The following is a 17888-nucleotide window of genomic DNA, read 5'->3' on the forward strand; positions in this document are numbered from 1 at the left end:
TGTTACCCTGCTGCTCCGGTCAGGGATCCTCCTTTCCTGTGCTCTGCAGTCTCAGCACAACAGGTGCACAGTTGTGACATCACCACGCTCTGCTGCGCTGAGACATTGAGCACAGGCACAGGGGGAGAATGAAGAAGGATGGAGCAGAGCGCTCCACTCCATTCTGCATCATTGCTGTGTGCGATGGACAAGGGGGACACGGTGCCACCGCCGCTGACATCGGGCCCCCTGACTCAGGCCCATAGCCGGTTGCTTCCCTGCAGGGACCCAGTCGCAATCTCTCCGACTGCGGTCGTTACACCCCTGGTACTAAGACATCTATGATGGAGTTGATGTACAGAGGACATTCCTTATAGACAGTGCAATGAGATCAGAAATTATGAGCCTCAGTGCAGCAACTCCGATCTAGAACCTTTGTGGTGAGACAGCATAGAGTTGCTGTAGTTATTTTTTGGCAGACAGTCATAAAAGATTACAGCCTCAATTAATGAAGAACAGAATTTTGTATGTCAGTATTAATAAAGGTTGAGGGGGAGAAAGTTGGGTCACTTTGTGTATTTATTTTTTTTACATTAATATTTATTTTTTATTATTGCTTTTTGAAGTTTAAAAAAATTACACATAGCCCTGATTGTTCAGTTTTGATAGCATTCAACTTTTCTTGAATGTACACCATTTTGAAGAGCGGGTTGAGATTTGCGGAGAAGGTCGTGACCAAGACGGAGCTCCGGAATACTGGAGTATGTTTATGTTGTAATGTATGACACTTTTGTGTTGTAAATTTTGATGATTCATGTCATACATTACAACATAAATGTACTCCAGTACCCCGGATATTCCGGTCAAAATTTATAACACAGAAGTGACCTAAATTATGATGACTCGGTCGGCTCAGTTATGCTTCTCCCCATGAAGCTCCGTCCACTTTTGAAAAATGGTGGTGCTGTATCCAGGACTGTTGGGCATACAGGAAAAGTCAAACTTGTGAAAATCTGAACAATCAGCGCTGGGTGTAATTATTTTTATTACAAAGGTGATTTATATATATATATATATATATATATATATATATAATATTATATTATATTATATTTATAGTTTTCTTTATTTTCTAGACTCTGAAAATTGTACATTCACATTGAAGGCATCAAAACTATGAATTAACACATGTGGAATGAAATACTTAACAAAAAAATGTGAAACAACTGAAAATGTGTCTTATATTCTAGGTTCTTCAAAGTAGCCACCTTTTGCTTTGATTACTGCTTTGCACACTCTTGGCATTCTCTTAATGAGCTTCAAGAGGTAGTCACCGGAAATGGTTTTCACTTCACAGGTGTGCCCTGTCAGGTTTAATGAGTGGGATTTCTTGCCTTATAAATGGGGTTGGGACCATCAGTTGTGTTGTGCAGAAGTCTGGTGGATACACAGCTGATAGTCCTACTACTAATAGAATTTGTATTCTAGCAAGAAAAAAGCAGATAAGTAAAGAAAAACAAGTGGCCATCATTACTTTAAGAAATGAAGGTCAGTCAGTCAGAAAATTGGGAAAACTTTGAAATTGTCCCCAAGTGCAATGGCAAAAACCATCAAATGCTACAAAGAAACTGGCTCACATGAGGACCGGAAAGGAAGACCAAGAGTCACCTCTGCTGCGGAGGATAAGTTTATCCGAGTCACCAGCCTCAGAAATCGAAGGTTAACAGCAGCACAGGTTGGAGACCAGGTCAATGCCACACAGAGTTCTAGCAGCAGACACATCTCTAGAACAACTGTTAAGAGGAGACTACGTGCAGCAGGCCTTCATGATAAAATAGCTGCTAGGAAACCACTGCTACAGACAGGCAACAAGCAGAAGAGACTTGTTTGAGCTAAAGAACACAAGGAATGGAAATTAGAGCAGTGGAAATCTGTGCATTGGTCTGATGAGTCCAAATTTGAGATCTTTGGATCCAAGTGTCTTTGTGCGACGCAGAAAAGGTGAACGGATGGACTCTACATGCCTGATTCCCACCGTGAAGCATGGAGGAGGAGGTGTGATGGTGTGGGGGTGTTTTGCCGGTGACACTGTTGGGGATTTATTCAAAATTGAAGGCATACTGAACCAGCATGGCTACCACAGCATCTTGCAGCGGCGTGCTATTCCATCCGGTTTGCGTTTAGTTGGACCATCATTTATTTTTCAACAGGACTATGACCCCCAAACACACCTCCAGATTGTGTAAGGGCTATTTGACTAAGAAGGAGAGTGATGGGGTGCTACACCAGATGACCTGGCCTCCAAAGTCACCAGACCTGAACCCAATCGAGATGGTTTGGGGTGAGCTGGACTGCAGAGTGAAGGCAAAAGGGCCAACAAGTGCAAAGCATCTCTGGGAACTCCTTCAAGACTGTTGAAGACCATTTCCGGTGGCTACCTCTTGAAGCTCATCAAGAGAATGTGAAGAGTGTGCAAAGCAGTAATCAAAGCAAAAGATGGCTACTTTGAAGAACCTAGAATATAAGACATATTTTCAGTTGTTTCACACTTTTTACTACTAGCTGTAGTACCTGGGCTTTGCCCGGGATAGTAACTGTCTCTCTGTCTCTCTCCCAGTCTCTGTGTGACGCTGTCTCTGTCTTTATTTCTGTCTGTGTCTATGTCTCTGTCTGTTTCTATCTCCCTGTCTGTGTTTGTATCAGTCTGTCTGTCTCCATCTCTGTGTGTCTGTCTGTCTCTTTGCCCGTCTGTCTCTTTGCCCGTCTGTCTCTTTGCCCGTCTGTCTCTTTGCCCGTCTGTCTCTTTGCCCGTCTGTCTCTTTGCCCGTCTGTCTCTTTGCCCGTCTGTCTCTTTGCCCGTCTGTCTCTTTGCCCGTCTGTCTCTTTGCCCGTCTGTCTCTTTGCCCGTCTGTCTCTTTGCCCGTCTGTCTCTTTGCCCGTCTGTCTCTTTGCCCGTCTGTCTCTTTGCCCGTCTGTCTCTTTGCCCGTCTGTCTCTTTGCCCGTCTGTCTCTTTGCCCGTCTGTCTCTTTGCCCGTCTGTCTCTTTGCCCGTCTGTCTCTTTGCCCGTCTGTCTCTTTGCCCGTCTGTCTCTCTCTGTCTGTTTGTCTCTCTCCGTCTCACCACCGACATCTTGTTACCTCACACATAAGCTTCTTATACTAAGTTTATTTTGTTCCTATAGCAACCACTGACAGTTGCTATTAATAGATTGTAGCTCCCACCTCTATTCAGTTTAATGGAGGCAGGATTTTGGAGATTAACTGAAAAGCGCGGGGTTAAATTTTCCCGTCAAAACATAGTCTATGACGTTCCCTGAATCACATGAGGCGTCTGTGCAAAATTTCGTGATTGTAAATGTGACGGTGCAAATTCCTTTAGTGGACACACACACACACACACACACACACACACACACACACACACACACACACACACACACACACACACACACTGAGATATATATATATATATACAGTGTATATATAATCACGAAATTTTGCACAGACACTCCATGTGACTCAGGGAACGTCATAGACTATGTTTTGACGGGGAAATTTAACCTCGCGCTTTACAGTTACTCTCCAACAAACTTGCCTCCATTAAAGTCAATGGAGCTTCAAGCTATAGGTTATTAATATCAGCTGTGAGTGGTTGCTGTAGGAACGAAAGACATTAACAGTATAACAAGCTTATGTGTGAGGTAAGATGTCGGCAGAGAAACAGACAGGCGGACATAGGCACAGACAGAGGAAGAGACAGAGAGAGAGAGACAAACACTCAGAGACAGAGGCCGACAGAAACAGACAGACAGAAAAAGACAGAGGAGACAGAGAGAGAGACAGTCAAAGAGACAGAGGCAGACAGCCACAGACAGACAGGGAAAGAGACAAGGAAAGAGACAGGGAAAAAGACAGAGAAAGAGACCGACAGAGAAAGAGACAAAAGCAGGGAAAGAGACAGAGACAAGGAAAAAGTTAGGGAAAGAGACAGGCAGACAGACACAGATAGACACAGAGCTAGAGAGAGACAGACCAATACAGAGAGAGAGAGACAGACCGAGAGAGAGAGAGAGACAGACAGACATAGATAGAGACAGACAAAGACACAGAGAACGAGACAGACATTGAACGAGACAGACATTGAACGAGACAGACATTGAACGAGACAGACATTGAACGAGACAGACATTGAACGAGACAGACATTGAACGAGACAGACATTGAACGAGACAGACATTGAACGAGACAGACATTGAACGAGACAGACATTGAACGAGACAGACATTGAACGAGACAGACATTGAACGAGACAGACATTGAACGAGACAGACATTGAACGAGACAGACATTGAACGAGACAGACATTGAACGAGACAGACATTGAACGAGACAGACATTGAACGAGACAGACATTGAACGAGACAGACATTGAACGAGACAGACATTGAACGAGACAGACATTGAACGAGACAGACATTGAACGAGACAGACATTGAACGAGACAGACATTGAACGAGACAGACATTGAACGAGACAGACAGACATTGAACGAGACAGACAGACATTGAACGAGACAGACAGACATTGAACGAGACAGACAGACATTGAACGAGACAGACAGACATTGAACGAGACAGACAGACATTGAACGAGACAGACAGACATTGAACGAGACAGACAGACATTGAACGAGACAGACAGACATTGAACGAGACAGACAGACATTGAACGAGACAGACAGACATTGAACGAGACAGACAGACATTGAACGAGACAGACAGACATTGAACGAGACAGACAGACTTTGAACGAGACAGACAGACTTTGAACGAGACAGGGAGAGAGACAAAAAGACAGTTACTATCCCGGGCAACGCCCGGGTACTACAACTACATATAGACTATCTGCAGCAGGCCTTCATGGTAAAATAGCTGATAAGAAACCACTGCTAAGGACCGGCAACAAGCAGAAGAGATTTGTTTGGGCTAAAGAACACAAGGAATGGACAGTAGACCAGTGAAAATCTGTGCTTTGGTCTGATGAGTCCAAATTTGAGATCTTTGGATCCAACCACCGTGTCTTTGTGTGATGCAGAAAAGATGAACGAATGGACTCTACATGCCTGGTTCTCACCGTGAAGCATAGAGGAGGAGGTGTGATGGTGTGGGGGTGCTTTTCTGGTGATGCTGGTGAGGATTTATTCAAAATTTAAGGCATACTGAACCAGTATGGCTACCACAGCATGTTGCAGCATCATGCTATTCCATCCGGTTTGCATTTAGTTGGACCATCATTTATTTTTCAACAGGATAATGACCCCAAACACACCTCCAGGCTGTGAAAGGGCTATTTGTCTAAGAAGCAGAGTGATTGGGTGCTACGCCAGATGACCTGGCCTCCACAGTCACCAGACCTGAACCCAGTCAAGATGGTTTGAGGTGAGCTGGACCGCAGAGTGAAGGCAAAAGGGCCAACAAGTGCTAAGCATATCTGGGAACTCCTTCAAGACTTTTGGAAGACCATTTCCGGTGACTACCTCCTGAAGCTCATCAAGAGTGTGCAAAGCAGTAATCAAAGTAAAAGGTGACTACTTTAAAGAACCTAGAATATAAGACATATTTTCAGTTGCTTCACACTATTTTGTTAAGTATTCCATTCCACATGTGGTAATTCATAGTTTTGATGCCTTCAATGTGAATCTACAATTTTCAGAGTCATGAAAATAAAGAAAACTCTTTGAATGAGCTGTGTCCAAACTCTTGGTCTGTACTGTATGTATGTGTGTGTGTATATATAGATAGATAGATAAGTCTAGACACGGTGTATATCTATTTATCAGGCAAGTTGTATTTTAGAGGATTTTTTTTATCATTGATCAACAACTATGATCTCAATCAACCCAAAAGACTCATAAATATCAAAACTTAATATTTTTGGAAGTTCGAGTGTTTGTTTTTTTTTTTTAGATTTGGCTATCTTAGGAGGATATCTGTTTGTGCAAGTAACTATTATTGTGCAGACTTATTAGGCAACTTAATAAAAACCAAATATATTCCCATCTCACTTGTTTATTTTCACAAAGTAAACCAATATAACTGCACAAAATTTAGAAATAAACATTTCTGACAAGCAAAAACAAAACACAAAATAATTAGTGACCAATATAGCCACCTTTCTTTATGATGACACTCAACAGGCTACCATCCATAGATTCTGTCAGTTGCTTGATCTGTTTATGATCAACATTGCGTGCAGCAGCCACCACAGCCTCCCAGACACTGTTCCGAGAGGTGTACTGTTTTCCCTCCCTGTAGATATTACATTTTATGAGGAACCACAGGTTCTCTATGGGGTTCAGATCAGGTGAACAAGGGGGCCATGTCATTATTTTTTTATCTTTTAGACCTTTACTGGCCAGCCACGCTGTTGAGTAGTTGGATGCATGCGATGCAGCATTTTCCTGCATGAAAATCATGTTTTTCTTGAACGATACCGACTTCTTCCTGTACCACTGCTTGAAGAAGTTGTCTTCCAGAAACTGGCAGTAGGTCTGGGAGTTGAGCTTCACTCCATCCTCAACCCAAAAAGGTCCCACAAGTTCATCTTTGATGATTCCAGCCCATACCAGTACCCCACCTCCACCTTGCTGGCGTCTGAGACGGAGTGGAGCTCTCTGCCCCTTACTGATCCAGCCTCTGGCCCACCAAGAGTCACTCTCATTTCATCAGTCCATAAAATCTTTGAAAAATCAGTCTTAAGATATTTCTTGGCCCAGTCTTCACGTTTTATGTTATGTTTCTTGTTCAAAGGTGGTAGTTTTTTAGCCTTCCTTACCTTGGCCATGTCCCGGAGTATGGCACACCTTCTGCTTTTTGATACTCCAGTAACGTTGCAGCTCTGAAATATGGCCAAACTGGTGGCAAATGGCATCTTGGCAGCTTCACGCTTGATTTTCCTCATTTCATGGGCAGTTATTTTGAGCCTTTTTTGCCCAACATGCTTCTTGCGACCCTGTTGGCTATTTGCCATGAAACGCTTGATTTTTTTTGGTGATCCCGCTTCAAACGTTTCAAGACTGCTGCATCCCTCTGCAAGGCATCTCAGAATTTTGGACTTTTCAGAGCCCGTCAAATCTCTCTTCTGACCCATTTTGCCAAAGAAAAGGAAGTTGCCTAATAATTAAAGGGAACCTGTCAGCAGAAATTTTGCAATAAACCTAAAAGATTCCCCCTCTGCAGCTCCTGGGCTGCATTCTGGAAAGGTTCCTGTTGTTATTGTGCCCCCTTTGAGACCAAAATAAATACTTTATAAAGTCTTACCTTTTTGTATGATAATCTTTTTTTATGTACACGGGTTCGGGCTCTCTTGCGTCCGTTAGTCGCCCTCCTGCCGCTTTACGCCGTCCCCCATCGCTCATTTCCATACATGAAGACGCCTCCCAGTGCTCCAGAGGTCCCCGCGCATGCCCAGTGCCACTCTCACGGGAGTGAGCACTGTGCAGTGTGACCGCTGGTGACATGATTGCGCAGGCGTGAGATTATGGGCGGCGCTGTGATTGTCATCAGCAAGTACCTGCCCATAATCTCGTGCCCGCGCTTTTCACTGCCTCCACCGTTATGCTGCTCCGCTCCTCCCATCTATTTCCTGTTCCAGGGAAAGATGGGTAAGAGGTGACGTGGGTTCATCTGGCCAGCGCTTGCGCAGAACGGTGGAGGCAGAGGGGAAAGCGCGGGCACGAGATTATGGGTGGGTACTTGCTGATGACAATCACAGCGCCGCCTATAATCTCACGCCTGCGCAATCACATCACCAGCGGTCACACTGTGCACAGTGCTCAGTCCTGCGAGAGTGGCACGGCACATGCGCGAGACCTTGGGAGCACTGGGCGGTGTCCTCAGTTATGGAAATGAGAGATGGGGATGGCGTAAAGCGGCAGGAGGGCGACTAACGGACGCAAGAGAGCCCGTCCCTGTGTACATAAAAAAAGATTTGCATACAAAAAGGGAAGACTTTATAAAGTCTTTTTATTTTTGTCTCAAAGGTGGCACAATAGAAACAGGAACCTTTCCATAATGCAGCCCAGGAGCTGCAGAGGGGGAATCTTTTAGGTTTATTGCAAAATTTCTGCTGACAGGTTCCCTTTAAGCACACCTTATATAGGGTGTTGATGTCATTACACCACACCCCTCCTTATCACAGAGATGCACATCACCTGATTTACTTAATTGGTAGTTGGCTCTCAAGCCTATACAGCTTGGAGTAGGACAACATGTGTAAAAATTATCATGTGATCAAAATACTAATTTGCCTAATAATTCTGCGCACAGTGTATAATACTAGCAAATGTAATCGATATGAAAAGCATATACTAAATTATACACATATGCAATAAAGGAAAACACCAGTTGATACCTTCATAAATACACAATTAAACCCACAATTACATACCACCCACTTTGACTGAAACACTTACATAGTTACAGTTACAGCCCATCTAACACTATGATGCCATCCCTTTATCAGATGATATCAGCCATGTTGGTCACACATCATGCTGTTCCATGAGAGGAGCAAGAGAGAAGAGTGAAGAAATAGGACCCGCAGGATATGAGGTCGGGCAATATAGAAGATTCATTTCTCCTGTCATTGGCTGAAAACTGTGATGTCATCATGGGGCATGTGTATTGTATATATATAATGTAAAATTATTTTCCTGCTACAATCCCCCTGTTGTCGAAATCATGACAATACAGTTGAGGGAAATTTTGTGCTGGAGCTAATATGTGTCTGCTCAACCCTGTAACTGATAATAGTTCAGGATGGAGGGAAGTATTATTCTTAGGTATCTAAACATTACCCATTTTGGTAACTCCTCCCTGCTGTACTGTAACCCTTTCCATTGACAGAATATACCATTTTCTTCCTGGCGTCCTGATGTGATGGGACTGCCTATTGTCACAACCGGTAATTGGGCTTGGCCACGTAGAGCACCTCCCTCATTTCGGGGTACCTTTAATCATAACCTGTCTACATTCCCTCACCCTGCCAGTCTTTCCATCCTGGTGTAATGGGGTACGAATGACATTGTTGCCAATCTTATAGTAAATCAAAAACCCATGAAGCGGCTTACTATGGAGAGACACTTACCCATAGTACCTCCAGGTTAGTAAGGAGATGTACCACCGGGACCCAAACGCGCGTTTCACGTGGGCTTCTTCAGGGGGGTCGCCAAAGGAGGTACTATGGGTAAGTGTTTCTCCATAGTGAGCCGCTTCTTGGGTTTTTGGTTTTGCAATTGCTTTTTATGAGGAGTGGGAAATAGTATCCCTGTACTTTTTGCTGGATCTAGCTTTGCTACTATTGCATTTGAGCACTTTTTCTGTGTCCCGGATATCTCCTACTGTGTGAAAATACTAAAGCTGCTATCTTGCATAGGCACTTTAATACCCACCTCCTTATTACGAATTGGTCAGTGTCTGGGTGCTCTCCGCTTTTTTGTCTCCTCACCAGCACTTTTGTTCTAATTGTATGTTTTATTGGTGTTTTTATAATTAATTAGTTAATAAAATTACACTCTGGTTTGCATGAAGGTAGTTTCTTGATTATTTTTCATTAATATAGGTCTATATGTCTATTTGAGTCTCTACCAGGTATTTTTTGTCATTATACTCCTTGTATGGGGTTAATGGTGGTCCACTTTAGGCCATTATTTAGGTCTCCCTCTTTGTTTTATATTCAGATGTATTTGACATAATACATGCAATGTTTTATTTTATGCTGCGCTGCTGCACCAAACACACTCATTCTATTGCATATATATGGGTGTAGCTGTTACTACAGAGTCACCACTCTTGATATAATTTAGTGGGCACCTCAGGAAATTTTATCTTGACCACCACAAAATAAATGCAATTTTCCTTAGTCTGTCCCTAGTCCATTGTTGCTTTAATCTCTACTAAGCCTACCAACTTGTACTGTCCTTAAAAAAAAAACAACTAACTTAGATACACTGATTTTATCTGTTTCCTTCATCAACTTTTAAATAAAACTGTTAATCGTCCAAACTTCAAGATCTATGCACAAAGAATAATACGTCACTAAACCGTGTTCGCTCATTATCTATTCATGTCTCTGTGCCTGTCTTTGCTCACGTAAAATACAATCTGTATTCAAACTAAATGTTCATAGAAACATAAAAAAACAGTTTCCTAATATTTTACTTCGGCCAGTCTTTCGTAATACAAATAATGTACCGTATTTTTCGGACTATAAGACGCACTTTTTTCCCCCCAAATGTTGGGGGAAAATGGGGAGTGCGTCTTATAGTCTGAATGTAGGGCATGGCTGCGGGGAATGAGGTTGCTGCGGTGGAGCGGATCATCGGCAGTACGAGTGAGGTGAGGTGAGTGGGATAATGGGCAGGGGGATGCGCGCATACTAAACAGCGGTCTGCATGATCACACCTGGCAACTACAGCCTGGAGTGATCATGCACGGCTGTATTCACGGCTTCCCGTGCAGCATCCTCATCAGCGCGGGGTGCAGTGAATCAGTATACTCACCGGCCACGATCCCTGCAGCATTGCGAAGTCCTCCTGTCTGTGCCGGCCGCGGCTGTGTGTGGAGACTAGCGGTGCACACAGCGATGATGTAATCGCTGTGCTCATGTGTCCACACACACAGCCGCAGCCGGCACAGACAGGAGGACATCGCGATTCTGCAGGGATCGTGGCCGGCTCCACTCAGTGCCACTGCTGCTGACACAGACGGGAGGAGGAGCGATGCTGCAGGGAGTGAGGAAAGGTGAGTATGAACGTTTTTTTTTTTTTTGTTTTTTTTTGTGCCACAGGATGCAGGCCAGATAGCAGGATGGGGGTAGATAGCAGGATGGGGGTAGATAGCAGGATGCAGCCATACACCAGGATGGGGTATATTATGAGCAGGATAGGGTACATAGCAGGATGTGGCCATATGTCAGGATGGGGGTATATAACAGGATTCGGCCATATGCCAGGATGGGGATATATAGGAGGATGCGGCCATATGCCTGGAAGGGGTATATAGCAGGATGGGAGCACATACCAGGATGGCAGTATATAGCAGGATGGGGGCTATACCAGGATGAGGGACATATGTATACAAGCATGGGGTTCATATACAAGACAGGAGGATCATTACTAGGATGGGGTACCTTAGTAGAGAATTTGGGGACATTACCCCCATACCAGTGTCAGCAGCAGATCCTCGCCCCATAAGTGTGTCATGACCACATTTTTTGCTTAAAATTATATTTTCCTATTTTCCTTCTCTAAAAAAACAGGGTGTGTCTTATAGTCCGGTGCGTCTTTTATAGTCCAAAAAATACGGAAACAGCCAACCCTCGCATCTAATTAACTTAGAGATTACAAAGCAATTTACATTTCCTGTTCTGCCACATCCTCATCTCTGCAATCTGAGTTACTCCTGTAAAACTATTGAAAAACAGCAACTTAAAACAAGAGTACAAGCTCATTCACTTCATAGGAGGTCTGATAAAAAAAAAAATACAGAAACCAACCAACAGACTAAAGGGTACTTCGCACGTTGCGACATCGCTACTGCGATATCGTCGGGGGTCAAATCGAAAGTGAGGCACATCCGGCGCTGGTAACGACGTTGCAACGTGTAAAGCCTAGATGCACTGATAAATGATCGCAAAAGCGTTCTAAATCGGTGATCTGTGTAGCGTCGGACATTTTCATAATGTCGCACCAATAGGAGATACGATGATGTTCCTCATTCCTGCGGCAGCACACATCACTGTGTGTGAAGCCGCAGGAGCGAGGAACATCTCCTACCTGCGTCCACCGGCAATGCGGAAGGAAGGAGGTGGGCGGGATGTTTACGTCCCGCTCATCTCCACCCCTCCGCTTGTATTGGCCGCCTGCCGTATGACGTCGCTGTGACGCCGCACGACCCGCCCCCTTAGAAAGGAGGCGGGTCGCCGGCCAGAGCGACGTCGCAGGGCAGGTAAGTCTGTGTGAAGCTGCAGTAGAGAATGTTCGCTACAGCAGCTATCACAAGATAGGGGGTGGGTACTATCGCGCTCGGCATCGCTAGCATCGGCTAGCGATGTTGCAGCGTGCAAAGTACCCCTAAGACTGGGTTCAAATTTAAATTACATTCACATAACAACTAAGATTACACTTTCCTTAACCCGTCTGAGCCTCCAAGAACTGACGATTATTTCAGTTACCAAAAGAACAAATACCTAATAGACAATAATAAAACAATCTAAATGTAAAACAACCATAATATATTAATACCTAGAAACATATAAAACAAAATTCTATATGCCTAACACTGTATACATATAAGAAATACTACCAGCCCACTTCCAGGTCTACACAAGGTTAGCTGAACCCAGTATTTTCTTCCTGTTTTTCACATGTCCACCTTTTTGCACATACAGTCATATGAAAAAGTTTGGGCACCCCTATTAATGTTAACCTTTTTTCTTTATAACAATTTGGGTTTTTGCGACAGCTATTTCTGTTTCATATATCTAATAACTGATGGACTGAGTAATATTTCTGGATTGAAATGAGGTTTATTGTACTAACAGAAAATGTGCAATCCGCATTTAAACAAAATTTGACCGGGGCAAAAGTATGGGCACCCTTTATCAATTTCTTGATTTGAACACTCCTAACTACTTTTTATTGACTTACTAAAGCACTAAATTGGTTTTGTAACCTCATTGAGCTTTGAACTTCATAGGCAGGTGTATCCAATCATGAGAAAAGGTATTAAAGGTGGCCACTTGCAAGTTGTTCTCCTATTTGAATCTCCTATGAAGTGTGGCATCATGGGCTCCTCAAAACAACTCTCAAATGATCTGAAAACAAAGATTATTCAACATAGTTGTTCAGGGGAAGGATCCAAAAAGTTGTCTCAGAGATTTACACTGTCAGTTTCCACTGTGAGGAACATTGTAAGGAAATGGAAAAACACAGGTACAGTTTTTAAGCCCAGAAGTGGCAGGCCAAGAAAAATATCAGAAAGGCAGAGAAGAAGAATGGTGAGAACAGTCAAGGACAATTCACAGACCACCTCCAAAGACCTGCAGCTTCACCTTGCTGCAAATGGTGTCAATGTGCATCGGTCAACAATACAGCGCACTTTGCACAAAGAGAAGCTGTATGGGAGAGTGATGCGAAAGAAGCCGTTTCTGCAAGCACGCCACAAACAGAGTCGCCTGAGGTATGCAAAAGCACATTTTGACAAGCTAGTTACATTTTGGAAGAAGGTTCTGTGGACTGATGAAACAAAGATTGAGTTGTTTGGTAATACAAAAAGGCGTTATGCATGAAGGCAAAAAAACACGGCATTCCAAGAAAAGCACTTGCTACCCACAGTAAAATTTGGTGGAGGTTCCATCATGCTTTGGGGCTGTGTGGCCAATGCCGGCACCGGGAATCTTGTTAAAGTTCAGGGTCGCATGGATTCAACTCAATATCAGCAGATTCTTTACAATAATGTGCAAGAATCAGTGACAAAGTTGAAGTTACGCAGGGGATGGATATTTCAGCAAGACAATTATCCAAAACACTGCTCCAAATCTACTCAGGCATTCATGCAGAGGAACAATTACAATGTTCTGGAATGGCCATCCCAGTCCCCAGACCTGAATATCATTGAAAATCTGTGGGATGATTTGAAGCGTGCTGTCCATGCTTGGCGACCATCAAACTTAACTGAACTGGAATTGTTTTGTAAACAGGAATGGTCAAATATACCTTCATCCAGGATCCAGGAACTCATTAAAAGCTACAGGAAGCGACTAGAGGCTGTTATTTTTGCAAAAGGAGGATCTACAAAATTTTAATGTCACTTATATGTTGAGGTGCCCATACTTGCACCGGTCAAATTTTGTTTAAATGCGGATTGCACATTTTCTGTTAGTACAATAAACCTTATTTCAATCCAGAAATATTACTCAGTCCATCAGTTATTAGATATATGAAACTGAAATAGCTGTTGCAAAAACCCAAATTGTTATAAAGAAAAAAGGTTAACACTATTAGAGATCCCCAAACGTTTTCATATGACTGTATGTGATATAATATGAGGAAAAAAAACAACACTTTTCTGGCTATTCAGTTCTTTTACATTTCTACTCTCGTTCACATTATTGCTAGATTTACAATTCCTTGCAATATGTCCAAAAAGATCACATTTGAAGCATTGAAGAGAGCCATGTTTCTTCTCCATTTTAGTTCCTGACCATTTGCATTACCTGGCAATATGACCTAAGCCATTGCAGGAATAGCATCTAACACATGTTTTGATTTTGTACCTCTATAAGTACATATTTTATTCTATTTAGATCTTTTAAATTGTTCCAATAGTAATGATGTACTTTTAACAATTTTCCTTTTACATTCTTTCTTAATTAGAAAAATCATGTTCATCTTTACATTTGTTAATGGGATCAAATTTTGAAATCTTAGATCCTTCATTTATTCCATTACTCCCCCTTTGGCCTGCACATGGCAAAATTAGTTTAGAATCTGCCCTTGGTTTCTCAGACAATAAGGCTGGCAACATGCTTGGAAAATTATTCATGATATTTTGCATACAAGTTATAAGTTTAGAACTTGCAGAAAATGTATCATTCAACTGATTGTCACATTCTTTTCTATGACCTCAGCACTAAAGTGAGTCGGCTTTTTCTCCATTTCAACACAATGATTTTTCATCTCCAGCAGTTGTAATTCAAGTATAGAGATCTGCTTCCCTCTATCAGTTGTGCCTCTACACAATCATGGCAATGGAAGTTTGGGGAATTTCTACACAATAATTCCTCATACACACACTAGTTTAACAAGCATGTGGAACTGTTTGGTTGTTTTATTTAAGATTGATCATTTGTCTATATAAAATCTATCATGGATATGTGGAGCCCCGCATTACCTTCAGGTCGCCTCAGGGTCTTCAGGGACTCCACGTGCTGGTGATCTTCTGGCCGCAGGTAGGTCAGGTTAACTTCTACGGGAATCATGACTCCACTCTCGGTAATTGCGGTCAGGGGGTGACCGCCACTGCAGTTTAGGGAACGCCTAGAGCTGATGGTAGATGCAGTCAGTTGTTGTGGCCTCCCGAGAGTGAGGCTGCCCCCAGGGCCCAGTGTAAGTGTGTAGTACCACAGGTCGCAGAACAACTCACACACAAGCAGCAATGTCTTTCAGGGTTTTTACTCACTTTCAGGTGGTAGCTGTGAGTCAACCCGGGCGATGCTATGATGAACCAGGTGGAACCAGGTATCCCTTCGGCTGATGTAGGGGTGACTGCTGACTCGCCTTCCTAGCCCTTCTTGTTTGGGGGTGACTCCTTACTTTTAGTATTGCGGGATCACTCAGGGAAGTCACAACTGCCGTTCTCCCCTTTCTGGCCCGTTTGTGGGCAGCGTGGACCAAGGTTAAGATGGCTCCATGCTCAATCCTCCTTATGGGCCCCCTCGTTGCTGCTGATGCTGCGGACTCTGTGTAGGTTGTTGAGGCACATACAGTACCCTCACCAGCAGGTTTAGCAGGCCAAGTAAATGGGTTCCTGCTCTGGGGACCTGTCTCCCCGTGCAGGCTTGGTCTACTGGTAGTCCCCTTACTCAGCCACCTCTTGCTACTGCCCTAGGTGGTTTTCAGGTGGCAACACAGGGTAGCCTCTCTCCCTGTCAGCAGCCACTACAGGTGCAGGGTCTGACAGGGTCCTGCTCCTCTGCTCTACCCTCCAGACGCGGCTCCTCCACTCCTTCTTTTTTGGCTGCCACTGCACAATTCTCTGTCTCCAGTCCCACCACTAGCTGGGATGTGAGGACCACGCCCCCTCCCTGGGTCTGCCCAGGGGTCCCCTCTAAGCTGTGTGTGTGTTCCTTGTTACTTCGTGTCTGTGTGTCCACAGCCTAGTCAGCCTCTGGGATTACAGCCTGAGCGCAGTAATCAGTGGTGCCTGACCAGGTCAGGGGCGCCACATTCCCCCTTAGTTACCAACAGCACGTCCTCGGGCTGTAAAGACAATTAGGTTTTAAAGTGCAAAACATTAAAACAGTATAAAACATGTAAAAACATTGTAAACACACTAGGTACCACTTTTCACCTCCCCCACACCCACAAGTCCATTACCCACCGAAAACCCTCTCAGGAGGCAGGTCACTGGTCCTGTTAGCAACCAGGTCTGGGCCATCTGTTTCCCCAGACCTTTCCTCCAATCTTCCTCTCCTGGGACTGGTGGTTGAAGGCAAGCACCTCTCCCGTCGAGCCGCATCTTCAGCCACTTCTGGCAGGAATGTAGAGGCGGCGTTTTTGGTTGGTGTTGCTTCAAACAGAGTACCCGCTTCTTTATGGTGGAGAGCCAGGCCCCATAAACAGGCATGCTCCCTTGTCATAGGCGAGCCAGGTTCCATAAACAGGCATACTCTTAGCTTTAGGATAGCAAGCACCATCACAGGCGTTCTTCCAGGTGGTGCAGAGCCAGGCCCCATAAACAGGCGTGCTCTGGTTGGTACCTCTGGGGTAACTATCATACACTGCGAGAGTTTGTGGCTATAGCCAGTTCATAGCCTTATGGTCCTTAGTAGAAAACTGCACAAAACCAGGTGCAAAGAATTTTTCAAAGGGTTCTCACAATAGTCTTTGTGGGCACATTCTCTTGAACTTTTTCTTCAACGTTGCAGAACTGGTAACTTTAACTTTGCTGTACTCTTTACTTTACATGGACTTTCTCCTTGCACAACCAGGGCTCTTGCCTGTAGGGCTTTGACACCTTGAGGTTTCTGTGTCTTCCTCTGTAGTGCTTGTGACTTGCCCCAGGGCCGTGGGGTACTCGGATCCGGGTGTTGGTTAATGGGATTATGTCACGGGGGCCTGTGCCCGGTTCCGTGGCCCTGGTGGTCGCTGAAAGTCAATAAATAATAAAAATAAAATAAAAAAATAAAAGTATTTCGTGACGCCACCTACGGTTCCAGTATCGTTACTGGGGCTGCAGGTCAGACCTCTGGGGTGATGGTTAGGCAGCCAGTTGTTTTACGCTTCCCGTAGGTGAAGTGGGGTCCCCAGGGCAGTTTTAGTAGTACACAGATATGGCGGTTTTTCCTCACAGCCTTTTCAACTGTCACTTTAGTGCAGCAGCCTATGGCTCCTCAGATGAAGAAATAAAGTGCGTCACACCAATTCATTAACTCTGACCAGATTTTACTTGCAGGTGTTAAAAAGGGGTTCAGTTTCTGATGTTACAGTTTTTGGGTAATCTGGGAACAGTCCAGGATCTCTGCACCAGGTCAGTTGGGTGGCCTCCCTGCTGCGCTGTGTCTCTCCTTCGTACTAGGCTGCCTGTAGCTATACCTTGTCCCTCTCTCACTGTCTTCACCTGTATGGCAGGCGGCGGGAGCTTCTCTAAGGGGCACTACTGTACTCACTGCGGTCCCTAAACTCTGTGTAGCGGCTTTGCCTTCAGGTGCTGCTGTGGCCAGGAGATATGCAGTGTCCCTGGCCCCCGGTCTGTATTGCTGGGCAGATTAGATCCCTCACAATCTCGGATGCCGGTGTCCGATAATCAGCGCTGTTCCTTGGGGATGAACCGGTCTGGCTCCACCTCCCCGGTCACTCCTCTTTTGCCTCACTCCTGATCCCTCAGGCGGTCACACAGTTACTTGTGCGGGCTAAGCACTGCCCTCTCCATTTTGATGTCTTCCCTCACTCTCTGCTCGCACAGTCTCCTTTTTCTCCAACTGTCAACTGTCTCTGACTCCGCCTCCAAACCTGGCTTTAAAGGGGACCTCACCTGATCTCGACTTGTAGAGCTCCCCCTCCAGGCTTGGAGTGGAAATGTTGTATGTGGGATTACCTGATGTGGAGATCCTTCCCTGCCCAGGTA

Source organism: Anomaloglossus baeobatrachus, chromosome 4 (genome assembly GCF_048569485.1).
Source record: "Anomaloglossus baeobatrachus isolate aAnoBae1 chromosome 4, aAnoBae1.hap1, whole genome shotgun sequence".
Taxonomy (NCBI): Eukaryota; Metazoa; Chordata; class Amphibia; order Anura; family Aromobatidae; genus Anomaloglossus; species Anomaloglossus baeobatrachus.